Source organism: Dendronephthya gigantea, unplaced genomic scaffold (genome assembly GCF_004324835.1).
Source record: "Dendronephthya gigantea isolate DGI-Jeju-01 unplaced genomic scaffold, DenGig_1.0 000572F, whole genome shotgun sequence".
NCBI classification, from domain to species: Eukaryota; Metazoa; Cnidaria; class Anthozoa; order Malacalcyonacea; family Nephtheidae; genus Dendronephthya; species Dendronephthya gigantea.
In genome coordinates, this window is record NW_021163582.1 from 889 (window position 1) to 25,000 (window position 24,112).

Here is a 24,112-nt window from a genome sequence, read left to right on the forward strand (position 1 = left end):
CTGTTAATCCTTCAGATATCTTTGCAATCCTACCCTTAGTTCATGTCATTTTTTGCGTATATGGCAAAAATACAATTGGGAACATTGTTGCATAGTTATTTTGTTGAAATACTGAAATTTTCGGCAGGCGCATGCGCGAGCATTATTACATGCACTAAGTGTTCCTAACTCCTTTTTTATTGACGAATGTGTCCTCTGATTGTTCTAAAGGTTCACCGTTTTCAGTTTGGCTTAACTATGGACTAATTTTCGCAAATAGAAATAAAATTTGCCCCACATCCAAAGGGCACAAATTTGTCATATATATACTCCGAACTCCCACTTGCCTTATGTACAACTTTATGACATATAAGCGCAATGGTTTTGGGGCAATAACAAGTTCAAATCAAGATTCTGGTCTAACAAGTGAGTCAAGAATGTCATCTTTCAGAAAAAACACGTCGCCAAGAGGAGCTGTCCAATACGTAAACCAGTTTCCGAAAAATTTCCTGAGACCATATGGCCGTCAAGAAAATCCTCCAAGTTTAGAAACTGTAATGAAAAGAATAAAAACCAGAGTCCTGTGAATGGCTGGTACGGCCAAAGGTAGCTGCATCCGAGATGGCTGAAACCATCCAAGAGGGTCTACAGACACTAGAAGACAAAACCGGTGGAGTGTTGTTGCGTCCGTCCTCTATGTCTCGAATTAAGAGAGCATTCCATTTGATTGAAGAACATCTCCCATTAATTAACACGAAGGTTGCTGGTGAGGACGCACATCCGAAAGCATCAAATCCTTGTTGAAATTTCTGTGCAACGATGAAATTGACCACATCGTAGATGAAGCGTTTGAAGTTGGATCAGCTCTATTCGCGATTGCAACACAAATCATTGTTGCAAGGACCTTGGTCCGAAACACGGAAAAATACGGCGAGGCATTCTCTCCTGTGACGCCAACGGAGGAAGAAAAGAAGTTCAAACAAGGGAAAAGTATCACCACCTTAAAGCGAATGCTGACCTCTTATTACGTGAATAGCAGTGCGAAAAGCCAGAGCAACAGGAGTGGCACCAGCAAAAAGCGTTTGTTTGCAGAGATAGATTCAAAGTCTGATGCAAGCGAGGAACAAGAAATGATTTCCCCACGAAGGCAACCTGAAGTCGCTGAAAAAGTGCGATGTCTACCAGCTGAAGAAAGCGAAGAACCAGAAAAAGAAGTCATTGAAACAAAAACGAAGAAGAATAAAAAGAAATCGCACAAGAATAAGAAAGATCAAAAATAATTTTCAGTATGGACGTGAATCTTTATAATGATATATATTCCCTTCTCCATTGTAAATTTATTTTCGGTCTTTTTACCCAACAACGTGCTTTTTCTTTGAAACAATATTGAGTGAACAATATCTAATAATAATTGAAAAATTTTGCAATAATTGGAGTTATATATTGTAAGGAGATTCTGTAAATATTAATTTTCAATTACGGTTTTAAAAAAATATAAAATGTTGAAACTTTGTTCTGTTTTCCATTACTTATAATTTTCTGTTGCAATTATTGGATCCGACAAAATTTAAGAATCAATTAGAAGTATTTTTTTGAAAACACATACATACTAATTTGAAAACAATAACACAATGTATTTTTCAAAATTCAAAATAGTTAAAAATTTTCACAGTGATTGTTCTGTCTTGACAAATGTTATTTGCAGGTGAATCAAAAAAAGGTAATCAAAATTCAACATGCTATTGCACGTAATTTTCAGAGTGTATGAAGCGGACCTTTCTTCATATTCCGAAAGTTCAAGCTTTTCAATTGATAAATGACACATCTTTCACACTCAATAATAATGGTGGTGAAAAATGCTCAAATACGAGTCCAATAAAAAAGTTAGTGAAAATTGCATATTTTATGGATGTTTTTAAAAATAAGATAACGTAAAACGACGGTTTCCTGAATGAAGTTGGGTAATGAGAGCAATATCTTTTAGTTCCGAAAAAGTGCAAAGAGGATGAGGTTTTTGAAATATTAAACGTTAACGAAAAACAAGCAATTTGGGTGCATAGTCAGAAAGCTTTGGTGAAACCTAAACATAGGCTTAGGGTGGGTTTCAGGGTGGGGAATTGGTGTATACACAGGTTAAATACATGTGGGGGGGTTATCCCTGTGGTAACTTTTCTGACACCCCTAGCTTAAAACTCGTAAAGACTAAGGGATCGATAGGCCATGCTTTCACAGTTTGTATTCATACTGAAAATCAAAATCAAGTGAGCTTTTGCCCTTTTGCTCTACATGAGATTTCCGTTCTCATTGAGCTCACCTTAGGACACCTGCGTTATCATTTGACAGTCGTGCCGCCCCAGCCAAACTCCCAACCTGACAGTGTCTTCGGCTCGGATCGACCGGCAGAAGAGCGATCTTAATGCTAAAAAGTGGACGTTGAGGTCCAGCTCCGCTTCACCGAATAAGTAAAAAAACGATAAGAGTAGTGGTATTTCACCGGCGGATTGCTCCTCCCACTTATTCTAACACTCTCATGTTTTTTCACAGAGTCAGACTAGAGTCAAGCTCAACAGGGTCTTCTTTCCCCGCTGTTGCTGCCAAGCCCGTTCCCTGGCTGTGGTTTCGCTAGATAGTAGATAGGGACAGTGGGAATCTCGTTAATCCATTCATGCGCGTCACTAATTAGATGACGAGGCATTGGCTACCTTAAGAGAGTCATAGTTAACTCCGCCGTTTACCCGCGCTTGGATGAATTACTTCACTTTGACATTCAGAGCACTGGGCAGAAATTCACATGCGTCAACACCAGTCACCAGCCATCGCAATGCTTTGTTTAATTAAACAGTGGATTCCCCTGTCCGTCCAGTTCTAAGTGGTTGTTAATCGCCTGCCGAATCGACCTGACGGTCACAGCTGAGTCAATCCACGCGAAGTCCCTTCGCAGTCCGACTTCGACGCGCAGCAAGCCACGCATCTCCGTCAGCCCACGCCGAGTCCTCGCGCTTCAAGTCCCAGCCCGACAGACCCACCCTTAGAGCCAATCCTTTTCCCGAAGTTACGGATCTATTTGCCGACTTCCCTACCTACATTGTTCTATCAACTAGAGGCTGCCACCTTGGAACCTGCTGCGGTTATGAGTACGACCAGACAAGAAAATGAACGACTCGCTCGGATTTCAAGGGCCGTCGAAAGCGCACCGGACCCCAAAAGAAGTTGGGGCTTACCGGACGTGAAACCCTATCTCCGGCTAAACCGATTTCAGGGTAACGTTGCCCGTTAAAAAGAAAAGAGAACTCTCCCGGGGCTCTCGCCGACGTCTCCGAGTTCGGTTGCGTTGCCGCTGTGCCACTAGGTGGCAGTATCCCTGTTCTGGTTCGGGAATATTAACCCGATTCCCTTTCGATAGGCGGTCCGCGAATGGGACGCTTTGTAACGGAATTTCCCTATCTCTTAGGATCGACTAACCCATGTCCAACTGCTGTTCACATGGAACCTTTCTCCACTTCAGTCTTCAAAGTTCTCATTTGAATATTTGCTACTACCACCAAGATCTGCACCGGCGGCCGTTTCACCCTGGCTCGCGCCAAAGGCTGCGTCACGACCGCCGCGCCCTCCTACTCGTCGGAACGTCGCGCGCTTGCCCGACGGCCGAGTATAGGTGCGACGCTTGAGCGCCATCCATTTCAGGGCTAGTTGATTCGGCAGGTGAGTTGTTACACACTCCTTAGCGGATTCCGACTCCATGGCCACCGTCCTGCTGTCAATATCAACTAACACCTTTCGTGGGATCTGATGAGCGTCGACTTCGGCACCTTAACTCGGCGTTCGGTTCATCCCGCATCGCCAGTTCTGCTTACCAAAAATGGCCCACTAAGAGCTCGCATTCGAGTGTCCGGCTTCAATCGAGCAAGTCGGACTTCTTACCAATTTAAAGTTTGAGAATAGGTTAAGGTCATTTCGACCCTAAGACCTCTAATCATTCGCTTTACCTGATAAAACTGCATGTATGAACTCCAGCTATCCTGAGGGAAACTTCGGAGGGAACCAGCTACTAGATGGTTCGATTAGTCTTCGCCGCTATACCCAAATTCGACGATCGATTTGCACGTCAGAATCGCTACGAGCTTCCACCAGTGTTTCCGCTGGCTTCACCCTATTCAGGCATAGTTCACCATCTTTCGGGTCCCAACAGATACGCTCTTACTCAAACCTCTCTGAGAGCAGACAAGGTCGGTCGATGATGCGGCGACGAATGTGAACGCCGCTCTCACCTCAACCGTCCGAGGACGGCCTTTACTTTCATTGCGCCCACGGGTTTCGATCACCCGGAGACTCGCGCACATGTTAGACTCCTGGTCCGTGTTTCAAGACGGGTCGGATGGAGCCGTATGGTCGTCAGCATCCTAGGCGCGTAGTGTGCGAACACCGTCACGATCGACAGGCAGCGGTTCGAGCGCACAGGCGTGCCGTCCGCCACGGTCGACATGCCGGACCGATCGGTCGGGTCGCCAGCCGAGCACGCGCCGCAGACCACGGTCGCCGACGAGCTATGCGAGCGCAAGTCTTAACAACCAGCCGCGAGGCCGGTCCACCTTCCTTGCGACCTTATCGCCCGTCGACAACCGACGCTGACGCTCGCTCGCCAGAAGTGCGCCGTCCGCGCACCGCGTCCGAGCGCGCCTCGTCCATGCGGATCGAGAGCGCGACCGTCGCGATGCGCGAGCGACTGAATCTGGCGGGGCGAATTGCTAACTCCATTCGCTTCCCTTTCAACGGTTCACGTACTCTTAACTCTCTTTCAAAGTCCTTTCATCTTCCCTCACGGTACTGTTCGCTATCGTCTCGTGCCTGTATTAGCTTTAGATGGAGTTTACCACCCGTTTTGGGCTGCATTCCCAACAACCCGACTCTTCGAAAGCACATCGCGAGCGCTCGAGCATTGCCACGTACGGGGTTGTCACCCTCTGTGACGTGCTGTTCCAAGCAACTTAGGCAGACTCGTTGCGCCGGGAAAGTACTTCTCGAAACTACAATTCGCCGCTGCAACACAACGGAGATTTCAAGTTGAGCTGTTCCCTCTTCATTCGCCATTACTGGGGGAATCCTTGTTAGTTTCTTTCCTCCGCTTAGTAAATGCTTAAATTCAGCGGGTAATCTTGCCTGATCTGAGGTTAATGAATGAATCAATGGAATATGTTGCGCGCGTCGGCCGGCACGCGCGATACGAAGAGCTCCCTTGCTATACAATAGTTTAGGCTTCGTTCGCGCGTCGGTAACGTCGCGACGGCAACGTGTGCTGCACTTCGAGGGACGCGCCGCTTCGAGCTGCGGCACGACGCCCCAATCGAGTCGAAACCGACTCGGCGTTTCGTTAACCAACACTCAGACAGACATGCTCCCGGTATAACCGAGAGCGCCATTTGCGTTCAAAGATTCGATGATCACTGAATTCTGCAATTCACACTACGTATCGCAGCTGGCCGTTCTTCATCGATGCACGAGCCAAGAGATCCACCGTTAAAAGTTGTATATAATTTGCATGAAAAATACATACGCACAGTTAAACTTCGACGTGTGTGTTTGAAAAAGTAAAATGGGGAGGCCGGGCAATGGCGAAATGAAGCGCTCATCGCGTTTCGAGATCGAGTGTCCATCCACCGAACATTTAAGAGCGAACGAGCGCTCACCTCCCTCGTGGTTTGTAAGTTCACAGCGCGTTCGATTGCCGATCGAAACGTTGATGACCTTCCGCAGGTTCACCTACGGAAACCTTGTTACGACTTTTACTTCCTCTAAATGATCAAGTTTGACCAACTTTTTGGACGTCCGTCGGATGGGCCGAAGCCCATCTGACAGTGCCAATCCGGAGGCCTCACTAAACCATTCAATCGGTAGTAGCGACGGGCGGTGTGACAAAGGGCAGGGACGTAATCAACGCGAGCTGATGACTCGCGCTTACTAGGAATTCCTCGTTCAAGATCAAGAATTACAATGATATCCCCAGCACGACGATGATTCACAAGATTACCCACACCTTTCGGTGAAGGAGCGACTCGTTGCCATCGTCAGTGTAGCGCGCGTGCGGCCCAGGACATCTAAGGGCATCACAGACCTGTTATGCCTTCCTGACTTGGTTAACACGCAACAGTCCCTCTAAGAAGTCGAGAGCGATTCGCGAATCGTCTGACTATTTAGCAGGTCAAGGTCTCGTTCGTTAACGGAATTAACCAGACAAATCACTCCACCAACTAAGAACGGCCATGCACCACACACCCATAGAATCAAGAAAGAGCTCTCAATCTGTCAATCCTTACTATGTCTGGACCTGGTGAGTTTTCCCGTGTTGAGTCAAATTAAGCCGCAGGCTCCACTCCTGGTGGGCCCTTCCGTCAATTCCTTTAAGTTTCAGCTTGCAACCATACTCCCCCGGAACCCAAAACTTGGTTTCCCATAAGGTGCCAACGAGGTCATCAAATAACACTCGCTGATCCCTAGTCGGCATCGTTTATGGTTAGAACTAGGACGGTATCTGATCGTCTTCGATCCTCTAACTTTCGTTCTTGATTAATGAAAACATTCTGGCAAATGCTTTCGCATTAGTTCGTCTTTCGTAAATCCAAGAATTTCACCTCTGACAACGAAATACGAAGCCCCAACTGTCCCTATTAATCATTACTTCGGTTCCAGAAACCAACGGAAAATAGAACCAAAGTCCTATTCCATTATTCCATGCTTATGTATCCAAGCACAAGCCTGCTTGAACACCTAATTTTTTCAAAGTAAACGTCACGTATCCAACGCACACCAGTTAAGAGCACGCGAAGTCTGCGAGAGGAAGGCTAGCGAAAATAGTACTCACGAATCCAGCGGACCAAACTCGCTGAGCCCGAAATCCAACTACGAGCTTTTTAACTGCAACAACTTTACAATACGCTATTGGAGCTGGAATTACCGCGGCGGCTGGCACCAGACTTGCCCTCCAATTGGTCCGTTAAGAGATTTAAATTGTACTCATTCCAATTACAAGACTACAAAAAAGCCCTGTATTGTTATTTTTTGTCACTACCCCCACGTCAGGAATTGGTAATTTGCGCGCCTGCTGCCTTCCTTGGATGTGGTAGCCGTTTCTCAGGCTCCCCTCCCGGAATCGAACCCTAATTCTCCGTCACCCGTTGCAACCATGGTAAGCCACTACCTTACCATCGACAGTTGATAGGGCAGAAATTGAATGAAACATCGCCGGCACGAAACAAAGAAGGCCATGCGATTCGAACAGTTACTATGAATCACCAAGTGGGTAAGCGGCCGCGAAGCCGCATTGGTTTTAATCTAATAAATACATCCCTTCCGCGAGAGTCGGGACTTTCGCATGTATTAGCTCTAGAATTACTACGGTTATCCAAGTAGTAAGAGAGTACAATCAAATAAACGATAACTGATTAATGAGCCATTCGCAGTTTCACAGTACAAGTGCTATACTTAGACATGCATGGCTTAATCTTTGAGACAAGCATATACTGGCAGGATCAACCAGTTAACTACCCTTGCGAACGAACGCCGTCGAGAGCGTTCGGTTCGTTTTAGACAGGGCATCTTTATTCTGTGTGTTTCTTTGCCACGTCTTTAAACGCGCTCTTTCGTCCGACAACGCAAAACGGACGGGCGACCGAACGTTTGCGTTGGGAACGGTGCGTGCCGAGACGACCGAGCGGTTGGTTGGGCAACAACCAACGGAACGGCAGAACTCGCGCTTTCGCTTTGTGTGTTCACCTTGTCCAAAGGACATTGTGCACAACATTCGCGCCTCTTCGAAGCAAAACTTCAGAGAACGCAGCGCCTCTTCGCCCGAAGGCCGCAGGAAAGGCAGCAACCGATCGAGAGCAGCCGCCTATCCCACCACGACGAGCGAGTTTTGTTTCGCACTCGCACTCATTCGCGGAGCACCTGCCCCTCATATATAGTAAAAATAAACCGGAGCACCAGTCGCTGCAACATCCTCCTTGAAGACCGATTCTGACCACCTTGTACCAAACCGCCAAAATTTGACTAACTCTCTAAACATCCTCTTTGATCGACATCTGTGCAAGCTAACTTCAGAAATGTCGCCATTTCGCATAAGTCGATCACAGCAAAATCAGCACTTTTTCGAACATGTTCGAGAGACCTCGAGTTGTTCCCCTGTGCGGGTTGACTGGGCACTTTGTCAAACATGTTCGGGACATCGAGTTGTTCCCCTCTTAGTGGGGTTGACTGGGCACTTTGTCGAACATGTTCGGGAGACATCGAGTTGTTCCCCTCTTAGTGGGGTTGACTGGGCACTTTGTCGAACATGTTCGGGAGACATCGAGTTGTTCCCCTCTTAGTGGGGTTGACTGGGCACTTTGTCGAACATGTTCGGGAGACCTCGAGTTGTTCCCCTCTTAGTGCGGGTTGACCTGGCACTTTGTCGAACATGTTCGGGAGACATCGAGTTGTTCCCTCTTAGTGGGGGTTGACTGGGCACTTTGTCGAACATGTTCGGGAGACATCGAGTTGTTCCCCTCTAGTGGGGTTGACTGGGCACTTTGTCGAACATGTTCGGGAGACATCGAGTTGTTCCCCTCTTAGTGGGGTTGACTGGGCACTTTGTCGAACATGTTCGGGAGACATCGAGTTGTTCCCCTCAGTGCGGGTTGACCTGGCACTTTGTCGAACATGTTCGGGAGACCTCGAGTTGTTCCCCTCTTAGTGCGTGTTGACTGGGCACTTTGTCGAACATGTTCGGGAGACCTCGAGTTGTTCCCCTCTTAGTGCGGGTTGACTGGGCACTTTGTCGAACATGTTCGGGAGACATCGAGTTGTTCCCCTCTTAGTGCGGGTTGACTGGGCACTTTGTCGAACATGTTCGGGAGACATCGAGTTGTTCCCCTCTTAGTGCGGGTTGACTGGGCACTTTGTCGAACATGTTCGGGAGACATCGAGTTGTTCCCCTCTTAGTGCGGGTTGACTGGGCACTTTGTCGAACATGTTCGGGAGACATCGAGTTGTTCCCCTCTTAGTGCGGGTTGACTGGGCACTTTGTCGAACATGTTCGGGAGACATCGAGTTGTTCCCCTCTTAGTGCGGGTTGACCTGGCACTTTGTCGAACATGTTCGGGAGACATCGAGTTGTTCCCCTCTTAGTGGGGGTTGACTGGGCACTTTGTCGAACATGTTCGGGAGACATCGAGTTGTTCCCCTCTTAGTGCGGGTTGACTGGGCACTTTGTCGAACATGTTCAGGAGACCTCGAGTTGTTCCTCTCTTAGTGCGTGTTGACTGGGCACTTTGTCGAACATGTTCGGGAGACATCGAGTTGTTCCCCTCTTAGTGCGGGTTGACTGGGCACTTTGTCGAACATGTTCGGGAGACATCGAGTTGTTCCCCTCTTAGTGCGGGTTGACTGGGCACTTTGTCGAACATGTTCGGGAGACATCGAGTTGTTCCCCTCTTAGTGCGGGTTGACTGGGCACTTTGTCGAACATGTTCGGGAGACATCGAGTTGTTCCCCTCTTAGTGCGGGTTGACTGGGCACTTTGTCGAACATGTTCGGGAGACATCGAGTTGTTCCCCTCTTAGTGCGTGTTGACTGGGCACTTTGTCGAACATGTTCGGGAGACATCAAGTTGTTCCCCTCTTAGTGCGGGTTGACCTGGCACTTTGTCGAACATGTTCGGGAGACATCGAGTTGTTTCCCTCTTAGTGCGTGTTGACTGGGCACTTTGTCGAACATGTTCGGGAGACATCGAGTTCCCCTCTTAGTGCGGGTTGACTGGGCACTTTGTCGAACATGTTCGGGAGACATCGAGTTGTTCCCCTCTTAGTGCGGGTTGACTGGGCACTTTGTCGAACATGTTCGGGAGACATCGAGTTGTTCCCCTCTTAGTGCGGGTTGACTGGGCACTTTGTCGAACATGTTCGGGAGACATCGAGTTGTTCCCCTCTTAGTGCGGGTTGACCTGGCATTTTCGAACATGTTCGGAAGACATCGAGTTGTTCCCCTCTTAGTGGGGTTGACTGGGCACTTTGTCGAACATGTTGGGAGACATCGAGTTGTTCCCCTCTTAGTGCGGGTTGACTGGGCACTTTGTCGAACATGTTCGGGAGACCTCGAGTTGTTCCCCTCTTAGTGCGTGTTGACTGGGCACTTTGTCGAACATGTTCGGGAGACATCGAGTTGTTCCCCTCTTAGTGCGGGTTGACTGGGCACTTTGTCGAACATGTTCGGGAGACATCGAGTTGTTCCCCTCTTAGTGCGGGTTGACTGGGCACTTTGTCGAACATGTTCGGGAGACATCGAGTTGTTCCCCTCTTAGTGCGGGTTGACTGGGCACTTTGTCGAACATGTTCGGGAGACATCGAGTTGTTCCCCTCTTAGTGCGGGTTGACTGGGCACTTTGTCGAACATGTTCGGGAGACATCGAGTTGTTCCCCTCTTAGTGCGGGTTGACTGGGCACTTTGTCGAACATGTTCGGGAGACATCGAGTTGTTCCCCTCTTAGTGCGGGTTGACTGGGCACTTTGTCGAACATGTTCGGGAGACATCGAGTTGTTCCCCTCTTAGTGCGGGTTGACTGGGCACTTTGTCGAACATGTTCGGGAGACATCGAGTTGTTCCCCTCTTAGTGCGGGTTGACTGGGCACTTTGTCGAACATGTTCGGGAGACCTCGAGTTGTTCCCCTCTTAGTGCGTGTTGACTGGGCACTTTGTCGAACATGTTCGGGAGACCTCGAGTTGTTCCCCTCTTAGTGCGGGTTGACTGGGCACTTTGTCGAACATGTTCGGGAGACATCGAGTTGTTCCCCTCTTAGTGCGGGTTGACTGGGCACTTTGTCGAACATGTTCGGGAGACATCGAGTTGTTCCCCTCTTAGTGCGGGTTGACTGGGCACTTTGTCGAACATGTTCGGGAGACATCGAGTTGTTCCCCTTAGTGCGGGTTGACTGGGCACTTTGTCGAACATGTTCGGGAGACATCGAGTTGTTCCCCTCTTAGTGCGGGTTGACTGGGCACTTTGTCGAACATGTTCGGGAGACATCGAGTTGTTCCCCTCTTAGTGCGGGTTGACTGGGCACTTTGTCGAACATGTTTGGGAGACATCGAGTTGTTCCCCTTAGTGCGGGTTGACTGGGCACTTTGTCGAACATGTCGGGAGACCTCGATTCCGCCTCTTGGTAGCGATCTAAATCGCGACTTTTTGGACATGTTCAAGAGAACTCGTTTTTCTCTCATCTTAGTCCGGGTCGAAAGTGCGACTTTTCCGAACATGTTCGAGAGACCTATAGTTGTTTCCCTCTTCTGCCGGTTATGTTCGAGAGACATCGATATGCTCCCCCTTATCCTGAACATGTTCGGGAGACCTCGAGTTGTTGGCTTTTTTGCGGACATGTTCGACTGCTCCGAGGATGTGTGAGTGTCGGAAAAAAAAAAACAAATCGTAGAACAAGGGCTTAATCTCAGCAGATCGTAGCAACAAGGCTACTCTACTGCTTACAATACCCCGTTATTTAAGTCGTCTGCAAATGATTTAGCTCTGGAAAATTTAGATTTGATCGTTGTAGTGCTTTGGAGCATTGTCCGCTCCGTGGGCACGTTGTGACGCAGGAGGCGCGAATGATCGCGTCTCTATTCGTGTTCGCTTAAGTCGTCCAGAGAAAAGGAATCGTTGCGTTCTAGCACGGATTCTGATTTAGAGGCGTTCAATCATAATCCAACAGATGGTAGCTTCGCACCATTGTCTTTTCAGGCAAGTGCATGAGCCAATTGTCTGAATCTGCGGTTCCTCTCGTACTGAGCAGAATTACTATTGCAACAACCATTCAACAGTAGGGTAAAACTAACCTGTCTCACGACGGTCTAAACCCAGCTCACGTTCCCTATTGGCGGGTGAACAAACCGACGCTTGGCGAATTCTGCTTCGCAATGATAGGAAGAGCCGACATCGAAGAATCAAAAAGCAACGTCGCTATGAACGCTTGGCTGCCACAAGCCAGTTATTTTCACTTACCGTTAGTGTAATCACAATCTCTTTGGATGTCATGTTTTCGAGTTAAACCTGTTTTTACATTTAAAGATGTATTACATATAACTTCATATCTCTATATATATATATATAGTACCTTTTCTGACCTTTTGAAACATATGGTTTAAAGTACTTCATATGAAAGAGCTTCTTACTCTAGACAACCTGTAAGAGTTTTATGAAATTGCAAGAGCAGGAATTCGAGATATCGCAATTTCAAAATCGAATTTCTATAGTAATTCTATAGTAATTCCGGAAGAAAAATTGAATTTTCTATTTCATTGCCGTTTTATCGCTGGGCTATGAAACTTGGCAGTTTTGTTCCATTTGATGACAGAAAGTATGTGCCTCAGTTTTAAAGTGATTGTTCAAATCCATCAAAAAATATCGCAGAAAATAACATTTTACTATAGGCGGCCATATTGGATTTTGTAACAAATGTTCATATTTTAGGTACATTAATTTGTAACTTCATGAAACTTGGCAGTTTTGTTTCATTTAGAAACAGAAAGTATGTGCCTTAAATTCAAAGCGATTAATTAAATCAATCGGAAGATATTGCAGAAAATGAAATTTATACATGCATACATATACGCAAAATTATAACAAAATGGGCCTCTTATTTAGCAACCTAAAATTTCCAGTATTTGCTCTACCTACTTGAAAATCTCTAAAAAGGTAACTCTGTGAACAAGAAAGGAGTAATGAGCATTTCAGACTGATCAGTTGAATCCCAAATTTTAAGGGTAAAAAAATATCCATTTACGCAAAATTATAAGAAAATAGGCCTGTATTTAGGAACCTAAAATTGCCAATATTTGCTCTACCTACTTGAAAATCTCTAAAAAGGTAATTGATTAAACAAGAAAGGAGTAATAAGCATTTCAAACTGATCAGTTCAATCCTAAACTTTAGGGGGAAAAATATATCCATATTTATGCAAAATTATAACAAAAAGGCCTCTTATTTAGGAACTCAAAATTGCTAATATTTGCTCTACCTACTTGAAAATCTCCAAAAAGGTAACTCATTCAACAGGAAAAGAGTAATGAGCATTTCAGACTGATCAGTTGAATCCTAAATTTTAAGGGTAAAAAATACATCCATACATACACGCAAAATTATCGCGAAATAGGCCTCTTATTTAGGAACCTAAAATTGCCAATATTTCCTCTACCTGCTTGAAAATCTCTAAAAAGGTAACTCATTGAACAAGAAAGGAGTAATGAGCATTTCAGACTGATCAGTTGAATCCCAAATTTTAAGGGTAAAAAAATACATATATACATATACGCAAAATTAGCACGAAATAGGCCTTTTATTTAGGAGCCTAAAATTGCCAATATTTGCTCTACCTACTTGAAAATCTCCAAAAAGGTAACTCATTGAACAAGAAAGGAGTAATGAGCATTTCAGACTGATCAGTTGAATCTCAAATTTTAAGGGTAAAAAAATACATATATACATATACGCAAAATTAGCATGAAATAGGCCTCTTATTTAGGAGCCTAAAATTGCCAATATTTGCTCTACCTACTTGAAAATCTCCAAAAAGGTAACTCATTGAACAAGAAAGGAGTAATGAGCATTTCAGACTGATCAGTTGAATCTCAAATTTTAAGGGTAAAAAAATACATATATACATATACGCAAAATTAGCACGAAATAGGCCTCTTATTTAGGAGCCTAAAATTGCCAATATTTGCTCTACCTACTTGAAAATCTCCAAAAAGGTAACTCATTGAACAAGAAAGGAGTAATGAGCATTTCAGACTGATCAGTTGAATCTCAAATTTTAAGGGTAAAAAAATACATATATACATATACGCAAAATTAGCATGAAATAGGCCTTATTTATAGAGCCTAAAATTGCCAATATTTGCTCTACCTACTTGAAAATCTCCAAAAAGGTAACTCATTGAACAAGAAAGGAGTAATGAGCATTTCAGACTGATCAGTTGAATCCCAAATTTTAAGGGTAAAAAAATACATATATACATATACGCAAAATTAGCACGAAATAGGCCTTTTATTTAGGAGCCTAAAATTGCCAATATTTGCTCTACCTACTTGAAAATCTCCAAAAAGGTAACTCATTGAACAAGAAAGGAGTAATGAGCATTTCAGACTGATCAGTTGAATCCCAAATTTAAGGGTAAAAAAACATATATACATATACGCAAAATTAGCACGAAATAGGCCTTTTATTTAGGAGCCTAAAATTGCCAATATTTGCTCTACTTACTTGAAAATCTCCAAAAAGGTAACTCATTGAACAAGAAAGGAGTAATGAGCATTTCAGACTGATCAGTTGAATCTCAAATTTTAAGGGTAAAAAAATACATATATACATATACGCAAAATTAGCATGAAATAGGCCTCTTATTTAGGAGCCTAAAATTGCCAATATTGCTCTACCTACTTGAAAATCTCCAAAAAGGTAACTCATTGAACAAGAAAGGAGTAATGAGCATTTCAGACTGATCAGTTGAATCTCAAATTTTAAGGGTAAAAAAATACATATAACATATACGCAAAATTAGCATGAAATAGGCCTCTTATTTAGGAGCCTAAAATTGCCAATATTTGCTCTACCTACTTGAAAATCTCCAAAAAGGTAACTCATTGAACAAGAAAGGAGTAATGAGCATTTCAGACTGATCAGTTGAATCTCAAATTTTAAGGGTAAAAAAATACATATATACATATACGCAAAATTAGCACGAAATAGGCCTCTTATTTAGGAGCCTAAAATTGCCAATATTTGCTCTACCTACTTGAAAATCTCCAAAAAGGTAACTCATTGAACAAGAAAGGAGTAATGAGCATTTCAGACTGATCAGTTGAATCTCAAATTTTAAGGGTAAAAAAATACATATATACATATACGCAAAATTAGCATGAAATAGGCCTCTTATTTAGGAGCCTAAAATTGCCAATATTTGCTCTACCTACTTGAAAATCTCCAAAAAGGTAACTCATTGAACAAGAAAGGAGTAATGAGCATTTCAGACTGATCAGTTGAATCCCAAATTTTAAGGGTAAAAAAATACATATATACATATACGCAAAATTAGCACGAAATAGGCCTTTTATTTAGGAGCCTAAAATTGCCAATATTTGCTCTACCTACTTGAAAATCTCCAAAAAGGTAACTCATTGAACAAGAAAGGAGTAATGAGCATTTCAGACTGATCAGTTGAATCCCAAATTTTAAGGGTAAAAAAATACATATATACATATACGCAAAATTAGCACGAAATAGGCCTTTTATTTAGGAGCCTAAAATTGCCAATATTTGCTCTACCTACTTGAAAATCTCCAAAAAGGTAACTCATTGAACAAGAAAGGAGTAATGAGCATTTCAGACTGATCAGTTGAATCTCAAATTTTAAGGGTAAAAAAATACATATATACATATACGCAAAATTAGCGTGAAATAGGCCCTTATTTAGGAGCCTAAAATTGCCAATATTTGCTCTACCTACTTGAAAATCTCCAAAAAGGTAACTCATTGAACAAGAAAGGAGTAATGAGCATTTCAGACTGATCAGTTGAATCTCAAATTTTAAGGGTAAAAAAATACATATATACATATACGCAAAATTAGCACGAAATAGGCCTCTTATTTAGGAGCCTAAAATTGCCAATATTTGCTCTACCTACTTGAAAATCTCCAAAAAGGTAACTCATTGAACAAGAAAGGAGTAATGAGCATTTCAGACTGATCAGTTGAATCCCAAATTTTAAGGGTAAAAAAATACATATATACATATACGCAAAATTAGCACGAAATAGGCCTTTTATTTAGGAGCCTAAAATTGCCAATATTTGCTCTACCTACTTGAAAATCTCCAAAAAGGTAACTCATTGAACAAGAAAGGAGTAATGAGCATTTCAGACTGATCAGTTGAATCTCAAATTTTAAGGGTAAAAAACATATATACATATACGCAAAATTAGCATGAAAAGGCCTCTTATTTAGGAGCCTAAAATTGCCAATATTTGCTCTACCTACTTGAAAATCTCCAAAAAGGTAACTCATTGAACAAGAAAGGAGTAATGAGCATTTCAGACTGATCAGTTGAATCTCAAATTTTAAGGGTAAAAAAATACATATAACATATACGCAAAATTAGCACGAAATAGGCCTCTTATTTAGGAGCCTAAAATTGCCAATATTTGCTCTACCTACTTGAAAATCTCCAAAAAGGTAACTCATTGAACAAGAAAGGAGTAATGAGCATTTCAGACTGATCAGTTGAATCTCAAATTTTAAGGGTAAAAAAATACATATATACATATACGCAAAATTAGCATGAAATAGGCCTCTTATTTAGGAGCCTAAAATTGCCAATATTTGCTCTACCTACTTGAAAATCTCCAAAAAGGTAACTCATTGAACAAGAAAGGAGTAATGAGCATTTCAGACTGATCAGTTGAATCCCAAATTTTAAGGGTAAAAAAATACATATATACATATACGCAAAATTAGCACGAAATAGGCCTTTTATTTAGGAGCCTAAAATTGCCAATATTTGCTCTACCTACTTGAAAATCTCCAAAAAGGTAACTCATTGAACAAGAAAGGAGTAATGAGCATTTCAGACTGATCAGTTGAATCCCAAATTTTAAGGGTAAAAAAATACATATATACATATACGCAAAATTAGCACGAAATAGGCCTTTTATTTAGGAGCCTAAAATTGCCAATATTTGCTCTACCTACTTGAAAATCTCCAAAAAGGTAACTCATTGAACAAGAAAGGAGTAATGAGCATTTCAGACTGATCAGTTGAATCTCAAATTTTAAGGGTAAAAAATACATATATACATATACGCAAAATTAGCATGAAATAGGCCTCTTATTTAGGAGCCTAAAATTGCCAATATTTGCTCTACCTACTTGAAAATCTCCAAAAAGGTAACTCATTGAACAAGAAAGGAGTAATGAGCATTTCAGACTGATCAGTTGAATCTCAAATTTTAAGGGTAAAAAAATACATATATACATATACGCAAAATTAGCACGAAATAGGCCTCTTATTTAGGAGCCTAAAATTGCCAATATTTGCTCTACCTACTTGAAAATCTCCAAAAAGGTAACTCATTGAACAAGAAAGGAGTAATGAGCATTTCAGACTGATCAGTTGAATCCCAAATTTTAAGGGGAAAAAAATACATAATACATATACGCAAAATTAGCACGAAATAGGCCTTTATTTAGGAGCCTAAAATTGCCAATATTTGCTCTACCTACTTGAAAATCTCCAAAAAGGTAACTCATTGAACAAGAAAGGAGTAAATGAGCATTTCAGACTGATCAGTTGAATCTCAAATTTTAAGGGTAAAAATACATATATACATATACGCAAATTAGCATGAAATAGGCCTATTTAGGAGCCTAAAATGCCAATATTTGCTCTACCTACTTGAAAATCTCCAAAAAGGTAGCTCATTGAACACGAAGGGAGTAATAAGCGTTTCAGACTGATCAGTTGAATCCCAAATTTTAAGGGAAAAAAATTAATACATAGATATACGCAAAATTATCACAAAATAAGGCCTCTCATTTAGGAACCTAAAATTGCCAATATTTGCTCTACCTACTTGAAAATCCCCAAAAAGGGAACAAAGCGAATAAGAAAAGAGAAATGAATATGTTAGATTGATTCCGTCAGTCGGAGATTGTTAAGATTTTAAAGTGCATTGATTAATATTGAACTTTAGTCAATTTACCCTATAATCTTTAAAGCTATAGACACAATTGACTTCTAAACATATACGTAGGTATTTTTAAAATTTTATTGATCAAAATGTCTAAATAACGATTATTTTATAGTTAGTAAACAAATTTAAAAATTTTTTTAATTTTATAGGACGCCATTTTGAATTTGCACAAAGGGCCTTCTTCTCCAAAATAGTTGTTGTTTTACTGTCAGTTAGTGCGAAGCAGTCCAAGGCGTGTTCAAGAAAAATTAAATTTACAGAAGAATTTTCCAGACTTTTTGAGTTGAAATTGAGCGATATTGTTCATAAAGTTATCAGGTACTTAAAGATTTCATTTTTTTTCTGATTACATGATATAGATACTGAAATTTTAAAAAATTTACGGCGGCTTTAATTTTGCATTGTTGACATATCGCTATTGCAGCTTTATAACACAGTTCGTTGCGTATTTATTGCTAAAACAACGCTGATTCTTAAGCGAATTTATTCAATAATTTGTGCAAAGAGACTACGCTATATTTTGGCTACTTCTTTACACATTTTTTTAGCAAAATTCAAATTCGTATTTCGCATTGTTTACATTAGACTTCCTCGCCTTAAAACATACATTTTACTCTTTATTTCTATTGCAATTACAAAGCGATTTTGAGGCGATTTGGTTTTATTAACTATTTGGAAATCAACGTTACATTTTTATTACTTGTTCACCGATTAATTTCGGAAATCTCGCATTTATATTTCACATTATAATATATAACTTCAAATCTTTTGGCAAATAGAACATTAATTTTTCCCGCTTATCCTGTTTTATTGCGCCGAAATATATGCGATATTCTTGTTCATCTCTCGCGACTTGGCTTTCGAAAACTCCAGTTTAAACTTTTTCAATGTTGGCTAAAAGTCTATGATAAAATCTACCACAAATGTTTCCTATATTGGTCACTGTATACATCTAAGTTTTCCCTATTAATTCGTCTCTGTTTTTTTAGTGATAAATCGTCAAGTACGTCACACTGACATTTGGATAAACTTGGGCTTTAATCCATTTTCAATTTCTTGTGAAGAAGGTACAAGTCAATATATAAAGGGGATAAACAGTAAGTTGGCACATTAATTCAAACAACAGTTTCTGGTGCATGACAGATATAAAAGGTATATGCTAAAAGTATATCACAGTTTCTTTACTGCCAATCAGCGAATTGATACTCTGAATCAGCTAAACACATAAATATTTGTAATTGAAATTCATTGGTTTATTGAAATGGCAACTTCAGTATCAAACATGCATGTTACACCTTGTCCAGCAGAGCATGAACGACATACATATCTTGTCTACAAGTATGATGCACTGACACAAAACATAGAGCAATATGAAAGAGAAATAGCATCACGTGCTCAAAACGAACAACATCGACAACAGTCATTTGTACATGATTGGGATATCAGGCCTGCTGTAACAAATGCTTCTGGCCATAATGCCGTGCAAGATGTATCCAATGCTATACTTTGGGCAAAAAATTTGTCTTATGACTTCTGCAATAAGTGCAATTCAATCCTCGACTGTAAAATGTGGCCAACGTTTTTTAACAAGCAAAAACGAAAAAGCAAAGTTATTTGCAATTGTAATGGAAACAATTCTCGATATGTAGTGCCGAGATATAACTTAATACCAGATGCATTAAAAAATTTGTCTGTGTCTGACATTCATGTGCTAAGACCATTTGAACTAGACTGTGGCCAATACAATCGTCAACCACATGGGTATCGAATTAAGAGTGGAACAATCAAACTAGTGATTTCTGAACAATCAGTGCTTGAAAAAATCACTCATTTAGATAATGATGAAGATAAAACAAGATGCATGAATGCATACCGGTTTTTAATATCCAGCAACGATTCATCATACGCAGACTTTGTCCATTTAAGGCAAACGTTAATCAATGAAGACAATACTCTTAATATTTTTAACTTTCAAAACACAGTTGGAGTTGAATGTGCGCTTTGGCCAAACCTTTATCCATACAGACACTGGTGTGAAAGTGTAATTTCAGGCTCGAAGATAAGTTCTAAAGTCGCATTCATGAAAAAAATGCTCTCCGAGATTGTAGATTATGGCCTGCACTTTGATCTACTTCAATTCCAATATGACCGCTCACTTTTCAGAGTCATTAGTGGTGCAATCAACACTGCACGAGTACTCAATGCTCCCCTGCACGAGCACTTGACATCAAAACGTTTTCAACGACATACTGGCAGTGGCAACACCGTTATTTGCTTGATGCAGTTGATCAATTTGGGTTGCCTGATGTTTTTATTACTATCAGTCCATTTGAGTGGTCATTTCCTTTTGCTAACTGGATTGAAGATATTAGATCGAAAACTGGGTTAGGTCCAACACGACTTGCAAGTTTTGAGACCATTAACATAACACATGTTTTGGAACAAATCGTAAGGGGCTATTTATGTGGAAGCAATGACAATCGCTGGACCAAACACATTTTCAACTACAACAGAATTCGTTCAGTTACTAATGTCAAGACTTACTTTTATCGCTTTGAGTTTCAACAGAGAGGAACAGCACACCTACATTTATTAGTTTGGCTTCACGACATAACAAAAACACAGCACAATTTATTCCGTGCTGATATACCTAGAACAGACCCTGACTTAGCATACTTAGTACACAAACTTCAGTGTTCAAATAAGCCTTCACATAGTCTCAATTACAACTGCAAGAATCATTCTTTCAATCCAAGGATGGCAAACAAATTCTTCATTTAAAACATCCGGCTGAAGAGTTTGCCCTAAATCTTCGAGCATACATAGCTACAATTTTACCAGCTTTAAAATGTTCCATGGATTTTCAAACAACAGATGGGGTGGGAATGCTGCTACGATATGTCACTTCTTACGTCTCCAAGTGGCAAGATGCAATTACTATTGATAGTCTGTACTCTTACAATTTGGAAGGGAGACAAGCAGCAATCAGATATTTACTAAGCATGTCCCCTGCAGAACCTGAAATGTGTCTATTTCTGTCCTCCACAAAAATTGCCTGGTCCTCTAGCAGGACTAAACGATACTATGTTCCCACAAGTGACACGGTCTTAGAAAATAAAATTGCACAGAAATACTGGAAACGTGACAAATGTCATGAGTCCTTAACTATCCTGGAATGGCTACGCATTGTTGATCACACAAAGGCTAAGCCTAAGGAGTACACATATGGCAATACATTAGTTGGTACAAAGCTTATGTCAGTGTTTAATTTTGAATTCTTCTTTCAATACATATTTTTAAATGTACCACACACAAAAGTGGAAACAGTTTATCATCCAAGGCATTATCACCTCCCGCGAAGGCTCCAGTATTTTGCTGCAGCACTGCATCACTTCCCGCAGCTTTGGGGGCAGCCAGAGACTATACGAGAGCATTTTAGCTCTCAGGGCAGTAAGACAATGTTGTTGAAACAATAGTATCGATATTCAGAGTTTAAAAGACGTGCTTTTTTTAACAAATATGCAAATCATAAGCGATCTCAATTGCAAAATGATAGTTAGGAAAGTAATACTGACCCGCTTGATGAACAGCAAGAGGCAATAAAACACCATAAATTTGCCGCGGCAAATGCTAGGGTAAAATACTATCAGCAGCATGACTTTCACTATCATGAAGAAAACATGGACACAGATTCTGACAGTGATACTGAGATAATAGACCACTCTCTTCCTGTAATAGAAGACTATGGCAGTAATAGCAATATTCAGTGGCAAAAACCTGTATTAATAACTGGAAAACCTGGCTCAGGAAAATCTCACACAATATTATCCACAGTTAATTATTTAATTGAGAGGCATTTTGCAATTCTTATCGCCTGTCCCACAGGGTTTTTGTCAAATGTCTACAGAGCAAGTGTAAGTGATACGGTTGATTGCAATACCGTTCATGCTTCATTCCAAATTCCTGTCAACACTGATGATAACCCTAGCACGAACTGGTCATTATCACGATTTCATCTGATTATAATCGATGAGTTGTCTATGATTTCTGATGAAATTTTTCAACATGTAATGAATACAATAGAGAGATTAATATTCAGACCAGTATTAGTCCTCTGTGGCGATGACAAGCAGCAGCAGCCTTTCTCCAAACATGGCAACCGCACTATTGCTGTCCAAAATCCTTTCAAAAATGTTAGATTTCTAACATCTGCTTATCACTTTAATCTGACAATACAACATCGTATCGAAGATAAACAGTATTTGAAATTCTTAGACCACATTCGCAATTGGTGTCCAACTGAGTCATTACTGCAAGATATCCAACAAGGCAGGATAATCTCAAGTAATAATGCAATTACTAAGGAGGACATATTACATGTATATAATCTGCATCCAGAAAACATAATATTAACATTCACTAAAAAGGCATCGAACATGATTAATGAACTCGTCTCTGATGTAATATTTAAAAATATGGAACATCTTGCAATTATTCAATTAGATGACGATTGCGAGCCACAGAAAATTTTCAGAGAACAGAGGGTAACCATAACACAAAATAGAGACAAATTTAACAACATTGTCAATGGCCAATGCGGGACTATTCAGACCATTCAAAATACGACACTCATTCTAAAATTGAGCATTAGTAACAAGCTTGTGCCAATTTATCCTGTGACATTCTCACGTGATAATCGCCAAATAACAGCCTACCCAATTCGTTTAGGATATTCAACCACAATTTGCAAAGCACAGGGGCAAACATTGTCAAAGGTTGTCATATGGTTTGATATTGATGAAATACCTTGTCATATGAACAGCATATGTTGCAATGTCTAGGGTGAAACGGAAAAACGACATTTACTTCCTAACTTCATTAAAGCCACAACATTTTAAACCGATAGAATGATTTTTAAATACCCTTTAAATGCTGTTTATCGTCACTCGACATCAAATTCTCCCCTAGTTTTTTAGTTCTAGTTCTAATTCTCCCATTTTTTTCTTTAATTTAAAGATGAACAAGAAAACTGCAAAATACAGCCCAGCAACCCCAGAAAAGGCGAAAGGAGTTGGCTTTTTCAATCACTTTCCTGCCAACTTCTTAAAACCCTATGGAGAAGCAAACGATCCTCCCAACCCTGATATGCTCCAAAGAAGAACGAACCCAAAATCATGCGAATGGCTAATACGACCAGATTTTGCCATGAGCGAGTTTTGTGCCACCATCCACGAGAACATTGAGTTCTTACAAAAGGTGCAAACAAATATCCTTGATAAATTCGTTATTGGTGAAATTTTCAGTGACATCACGCCATATCTGCCATCGTTAAAACGCCTAAATTCAAAGAATGAATTAGAGCCCGTCTCAGAGGATGTCACGAAAGTCCTGACCATGCTTTATGATGAGGAGTCCCCTCTTAATGAAGTAATGGCCGAGTTCTTCAAAATTGGTGGTGCCATGTTTACCACAGCGATACACTTTATGGTGGCACAGCATCTTCTTTCAGACACAGATGGTTACGCTACTCGAATGGCAACAGAAGACCAAAGATGCATGCCATTTCAAACCAACCGAGATCTAAAGTCCTTGAAGGAGATGCTTAACAAAATGTGTGTTGAAAAGTTCCCTTTCGCAGCAGGTCAGCGGAACAAGACATCCTCCCCCCGCAAAAGTCTTCTAGCTGAACTCAAACAGATGGAAAAGACATCCACGGCGGCCAGGCCAAGCAAACAAGCTATATCATCATCTTCCTCGGATTCCTCCTCGGATTCTTCCTCGGATTCTGCGCCCCCTGCCAAGAAGCAGCCTGAAAAATCGAAAGATGTACACAAGCAAGTTTCCACCGCAAAGCCGTCAACATCAAAAGAGTCAAATTCGGTAAAAGAGAAACAACAACAGACCAAACAGGACGAAGCTACAACGAGCAATTGTTCTTCTAACAAAAGAAAGAAGAATATGGAAAGAAACAAAGGTGAGGGAAAAGGCAAAAAGTCACGCAAATAAGTCTTCATCATAGAGGATCAACAATGTTCGTGTAACCCATTAGGAAAAAAACTTCACTGCATTGAAAAAAACAGTTCCAGTTATTTTAAATACATAAAGGTAGAGACATATTTGCCACTGGCAAAATTACACGGTTTATATGCAATTGGCATAAACATTTAAAACATTAGAACTTGAAATTTAATATTAAATTTTCACAGCTTTCCATTAGCATGTATGTTTAGGGCGTTTTTTTGTTGTTGTTAAAATAAAGGAGTTTGAAAAAAAGTTAAAAATTGCTGTCTTTTTTTATTGTTATGCAATATTGTTTTCAAACTGTAGATAACAAAAAAAAAATCAATTGGAATTCTTGGTTAGGAC

The 24,112-nt window shown here is 41.2% G+C and overlaps 1 non-coding gene and 2 pseudogenes across 1 annotated transcript; all 3 read right to left on the reverse strand.

The window, feature by feature from the left end:
* Window positions 1–1,798: 1,798 nt before the first annotated feature.
* LOC114543855 lies at window positions 1,799–5,150 on the reverse strand (annotated as a pseudogene).
* A 202-nt stretch (window positions 5,151–5,352) lies between these two features.
* On the reverse strand, window positions 5,353–5,502 carry LOC114543856. The gene has a single exon (XR_003690210.1). It is a non-coding gene; the product is annotated as a 5.8S ribosomal RNA (ribosomal RNA).
* An 18,400-nt stretch (window positions 5,503–23,902) lies between these two features.
* LOC114543857 overlaps window positions 23,903–24,112 on the reverse strand; it is a 3,370-nt pseudogene continuing 3,160 nt past the window's right edge.